The sequence below is a fragment of the Cylas formicarius genome, unplaced genomic scaffold, assembly GCF_029955315.1.
Source record: "Cylas formicarius isolate icCylForm1 unplaced genomic scaffold, icCylForm1.1 PGA_scaffold_10__41_contigs__length_53128322, whole genome shotgun sequence".
In the NCBI taxonomy this organism is placed as follows: domain Eukaryota; kingdom Metazoa; phylum Arthropoda; class Insecta; order Coleoptera; family Brentidae; genus Cylas; species Cylas formicarius.
In genome coordinates this window covers 47,848,166-47,854,273 of record NW_026844214.1, presented here as the reverse complement: position 1 = coordinate 47,854,273, position 6,108 = coordinate 47,848,166, and the positions used below count along the sequence as shown (strand labels likewise).

At 34.3% G+C, this 6,108-nt stretch overlaps 1 long non-coding RNA gene across 1 annotated transcript; it reads left to right on the top strand.

Annotated features, from left to right (window-relative positions):
* Positions 1-4,105: 4,105 nt before the first annotated feature.
* On the top strand, positions 4,106-5,080 carry LOC132706787 (uncharacterized). The gene is made up of 3 exons (XR_009619644.1): positions 4,106-4,370; positions 4,417-5,000; positions 5,051-5,080. It is a non-coding gene; the product is annotated as an uncharacterized LOC132706787 (long non-coding RNA).
* The last annotated feature ends 1,028 nt before the right edge of the window (positions 5,081-6,108 follow it).

The window sequence follows — 6,108 nt, the reverse complement described above, 5'->3', positions numbered from 1 at the left end:
TTAAAAACTCTTGATGAAGCTGCACAACTTTTCTATTTAACTTTGTTTCCAATCGTTTGTAGTTTCTAAGTTATTTCATTTTGCAGCACTTGAAAATACCACACATGGCGCAACGGAAGTATCGTTAAAATAATTAATCTTTTCGCGTACTTAAAAATGATTTTAAGTAGCGCGCGAGCATTAATTTTTGCGGGTAAGTAATCCTTTACGACGTTTTGAAACGCTTCGCAGTATAAACACATCAATTATTCTTGTTAATGACTATTATAAAAATTTCTCGAGACCGTTCTGAAGTTAAAACATTTGTGGCATTGATAAATCGGCGGGCGAAACCAGACCGTTTGGAAACGTCATAAATCAAAACCGGAGAATACTGTGCCAGCTTAATATCCATCCGACTTGGCAACAACTATTGTGTTTAAATGCAACTAAGCTCGATGTGGAAACGTCTTTGGGTTGTAAATAACGTTGTCTGGAGTTTGCGAAGAAGCTTCAATGATCCTCGGAATGTTGATTTAGAGTTTCGAATTGTATAGATGGCTTATCTTCTATGACGCGAAGTAAATGAGTCTATTGTGAGCATAAAGGCCAACTTAATCGCACAACAACGCAAATTTATTTGAGTCTGTGATGGGTCCCGATGTTTAGCAGCACCAGTGATCTAGTTACTTGTAAATTCGCAGTAACAACGATCATTAAACATGGTGAACAACTTAAAGGTTAGGGGAGGGTGGGGCAAGGCGACCCACTTAAGCGAAAATTTTTCCAATAATATTAACAAACATCTTTTGCAGTCAGCTGATAAAAACTTGACCTCATTTTACAAACAAAATTCAAAGAGTAATTTTACTTCATTGTTTAGTTTTTATTATTTTTTGTGGCTTTTAGTCGATTGAATTTTTGACTAACTTTAACTAAACTTACCCACATTTTGACGAAGCTTCTGGTCGTCGTTCCCCACTCTCCCCTATTTTTAATGTTCTATATAATAATTTTAATTACTTACTAAAAAGTATTAGTAATTAGTAACTATTTTTCCATCAATTGAAAAATTTGTTATTGGAATTTATAAGATTTTCGAAAGCTCTGGCTTTAAGCTAAATCCACAGAATTATCCAAAAAACAACACTTTCAATAAATTAATTATGATTCTTTTATAATAATATAGAATAGCTTTTTTAGAATTTTTGAGCGGCCCATTTGACCCCTGGTATCACGCAATGGGCTAAAAATATAAATAAAATAATAAATATAATAAATATAATAAAATAAAAAAATAATTTTAGTTAATTTTTGGCCCAGGGAGCCGCCTTGCCCACCCTCCACTATATCGTAAAGTTCAAATATATTACAATGATAGTTTTCCGTATTTCAGATAGTTCATTTCTTTCAAGTATCCCACAATTTTTCTGTTTTTTTAAACTGCAGCAACAGAGCTTCTTCTGATTTCTTTTCTTCCTTAATACAGATGCTATTAATATTGTTTTACCAACTCCACTGCTTCTAATACTTTGTCCGACTAAAAAACTTCTTAACTTTTATAAAAATGACTTTTTTTGTAGAATTGATGAACAGTTTAATTTTAGTTTAACCGTGATTCATATGATTAACGCTATTAAGACCAAGGCAATGGGAATCGACAATATTGCAACTTTGTTGTCACACAATTGGACAGCATACTGGCATCCATAATTAAGGAATATTTTTTGTCCCCGTATTTTCCTGTACTGTGGAAACAAGCATAAGTCATACTCCTGGCTCAAATAAAATAGGTTACAGGTTTATTACTTATTTACTACTATTCTGCTTATAATCTCTAAAATTATGAACAAAATAATGTACAAGCAAATATTTACAATAGTTTACAGTATTTTCTACTCAGTAATAAATAAAAATACTTGGATTTTAGATCTGGTGAAGGCGCCCTTGCAGATGTAGATGATTTTTAAGATTTATATTATGATAACAAAAGTTTTATATCCAGATTTACAACACCATTACAGTTTTGATAATAATAATAATAATAATAATGTAAACAATTATGTATTATTATTATTATTATTATTATTATTATTATTATTATTATAACGAAAAAAACATTTGTCTATTGGTTATATCAACGGAGGAAATTGTTACAGAAAATTTCAAGAAAAATCTGGAGAAACTAGACATGGAGAATGACACCTTTGATGCATTACAAAAAGCTATAATACTCCAGACATGTCACATTGTTCGAGTTTGAGCTTAGGTGGACTACTGGACTACTGGACTACTGGAAAAAACTTAAAGGATTGAATATATGCCCAAAAAAAGATAAAAATTTTTTGCCTGAAAGCTTAAATTTTGCCAATATTATTAAACATTTTTTGCAGTTTTCTGTATTAAATATACTCTTTGATAAAAACTTTACCTTATTTTACAAACAAAATTGAAAGAGTAATTTTACTTGATTGTTTAGTTTTTATGCAGTTGTTGAAGATACCGTAAAACCACATTTATTTGAAATCAAATCGCGAGCTACAAGGACCTATCAAATAAATCTGAATATGATACTATTAAGCTGTTATATAATTCTCCCTTTTATTTCTAATGTCATTAATTCAATTTTGCTCGATGGGAAATTGCCTGGTTTGTGGAAAATTTCCAAGATAATCTCCATTCCTAAAAAAAGATCCTGATCAGTATAGTGAGCTTAGTCGTATTAGCATATTACCAGTCCTTTCAAAAGTTGTAGAGACAATTATGAATTCTCAAATTGGGGAACATTTAAAATCTTTAATATACTTCCTGAGCACCATGCTAGTTTTAGGGCAGGTTACAGTGGTATAATACCACAAAAATGTAGTGCATGTATTGCTTTAACGTTTTAAGTACAGTTACAGTTACAGTTACAGTACCTTAAAACCATACCTTCGCATAACCCCGGTAAAACAAATCCCAGCATATCTTTATTCTGCATTACGTAGGTCTTCCCTAAGATGGACCGTACCGACCATTTGTAGAAGCTTGAAATTTTTATTTGAAACATAAATGGACCGTTTTAAATTTGATTAATTGATGCTGCTGATTTTTACATCACGTGATAAGTATCTTTGTTTTTAGTTTAATATAAATTGCAATATGTTCGTACGTATTACGGAGGTATTTGACTGTGATCCTTCCATTCTGTTTTCACTAGATAGTTCAAAGGGTAAGGGTAAGTACCTGTAGTCTATTTATCCTACAGGTAAGTTTAAAAATAATCATTTTTGTCTTGTGTGCCTGTCGATTAACGACATTCTTCTTCCTGTATTTTTGTGTATTCTATATAGTTCTTCGATTTGTAAACAACCGTCTGTTTTAAGACTATAGATTATATTCGCGGTAGATAAAGGTACGGCATGAGAATACAGATAACTATTTATTAGAATCTTATAATTAAACATTTTTTGAAGCTTCCTGTTTTGTCACGCTTTAAAATGTGGAGACCGTGGAATGAAGCAGATGTTCCCGGTTAGAAGAAGATATGGAAAACAATGCAGAATTCAATAATAATAATAATAATAATAATAATAATAATAATAGAATAGAATAGAATAGAATAGAATTTATTGGCCATTCAGATACGTCACAAAAACAACAAATGGTACGTCAAAGGTTAACAATACAAAAGAATTTATATATATAATATAAAAGGTTGTACAATTTTTGAGAACTAACACACTAACGCAGTGGTCTATTCAAGTGTAGTATGTTTGATCAACTACAAGTATTCATTAATATCATAGAAAGGATTATCAGTAAAAAAACTTTTCATTCTCTTTTTAAATTGTCTGTATGGTGGATTTTTTATATTATTTGGGAGAACATTATACAGTTTAACATTAATCTTATTGTTTTGTGAGGACGTCAGTCTGGAGTGAGGTGGGGTGATCATGTCAACATACCTAGTATTATACTCATGTCTATTGCCAAGTGTCCCATAGACATCCTCGTTTTCGTGAATATACAGGATGGATCGGTATATATAAGTAGAAGGCAGCGTCATAACCTGGAAGTCAGAGAAAATGGGCTTGCAGTGGGCAATCGGGTTGGCACCGCAGAGGACCCACACAGCCTTCTTTTGCAAACGAAAAGCTCTTTCCGTATATCCAACCCCACCCCAAAGCACAATGCCATAAGACAGCACACTATGAAAAAGCCCAAAATAGGCTATCCTAAGGGCCGCCGGGGTTAGACAATGGCTGAGATGTCTCAGTAGGAACAGTCGCCGAGACAACGTTGCACAGACCTCATGAATCTGGCCTGACCATGACAGAGTCCTGTCAATTACGAATCCCAAGAGGGTTATATTATTTTGATACAGATAGTCGACTTTACTGCAGGAGAAGGTAAGTTCTTGAGTTTTTTGATTATTGAGGACTAAGTTATTTGCAGAAAACCATTGCTGGAGAACATTTGTTGCTACGCTGACATCTTCACTAAGCATTCGTTGATGCTTAGCTGTTAACAGAATGGCAGTGTCGTCAGCAAACAAGGTGACATTCGCATCTGGCACGGACAATGGCAGATCGTTTATATAAATGATGAAGAGCAACGGCCCAAGAACCGAGCCCTGTGGGACACCGCAGCTCACTGGAAGAGCATCATCACTCGACACTCCACCAAACTCAACATACTGAAACCTGTTACTAAGATACGATTTTATTAACTTTAGAGGGATACCTCTGACGCCATAAAATTTTAATTTGTTTAAGAGCACATCGTGATCGACGCAGTCAAACGCTTTCGTAAGGTCGTACAGAAGTGCCTTTGATACGTCGCCAGCATCGAAACCCCGCACCACACTGTTCACAAAGTGCATAAGTGCATGGGTCGTGGATTTCCCCTCACGAAAGCCAAACTGCGATTCACACAGAAGTTTATTTTCCTCAAAAAACAGTGACAGGCGAGCCTTCAGGGCTTTCTCAATGACTTTACCGAATATAGGGGTAATTGCAATGGGCCTAAAGTTATTTGGTGTATGTTGATCGTCTTTTTTGTGAATGGGAATTATTTTTGAAAGTTTTAGATCCGAAGGAAATACGCCACTCGAAAACACGGCGTTCGTTATGGCTGCCAGGGGACCCACGATGTACTCAATGGTGTGTTTCAATATTTTTGAATTTAAGCCGAAGCAATCGGTAGAACTTGAGTTGTTTAGACCCATAATAATGCCATACATCTCACTCTCAGAGACCGGGCTTAAGAAGAAAGATTTACACGGAGAGGGTGTTTTCGTAAGGTACACATATGGGTCACTGGATTTCCCAATGGATGATACTAGGTCATTTACTATACTACTATAATAATAATAATAATAATAATAATAATAATAATAATAATAATAATAATAATAATAATAATAATAATAATAATAGTTTTATTGCTCAACGAAAACAATCAATTTACAGTGCAAAGCATAGTAACAAAAAAAAGAAACAGTATGTAATATAATGTAACCTGACCTATTCTAGTGAGTAGTTCAAGCAGGTTGACGAAGTGAGCTCCAAAGAAATTAGAATAACCATGGATCTTGATTCAAGCCAGCGACGGCTAGACAACAAACATATATTTCTCAATTTCCTCAGTCCACAGTTAAATATGTCGCACACGTCCAAAACACAATTACAATTGGAACATGCTATATTTATAGGCGAATTTTTTAATAGGTTTGTTCTTGCCCGAACACATTAAAAGGTGTTTTTGGTGCGCGAATTGAGCCGTGGTACACGAATATCTAAATACTTCGGACTACCTATAATGTTGTGTAGCAATGTATAAAGAAAGATAACTGACACACACTTCCGCTTACATGCCAGGCTGTTCATATTAAATTTTTCGAAGTAAAATTGGTAGTCTATGCGTCTCGGTGGATACGCACCTTCTGTTTTAAACAACCGAGGCGTATTCAAGCTTAGATTGAACATAGCTAAAATACAGTCGGTGAAAGAATTGCAGTTGCGTAATATAAAACCATAATTACAGTTAGCCTCAGATACAATGCTCGTTATGTGGTTCACGAATGTAAGTCTTTGATCGAAATGCACGCCCAGATCTTTAGTATCTATAACACGTCGGAGAACAATA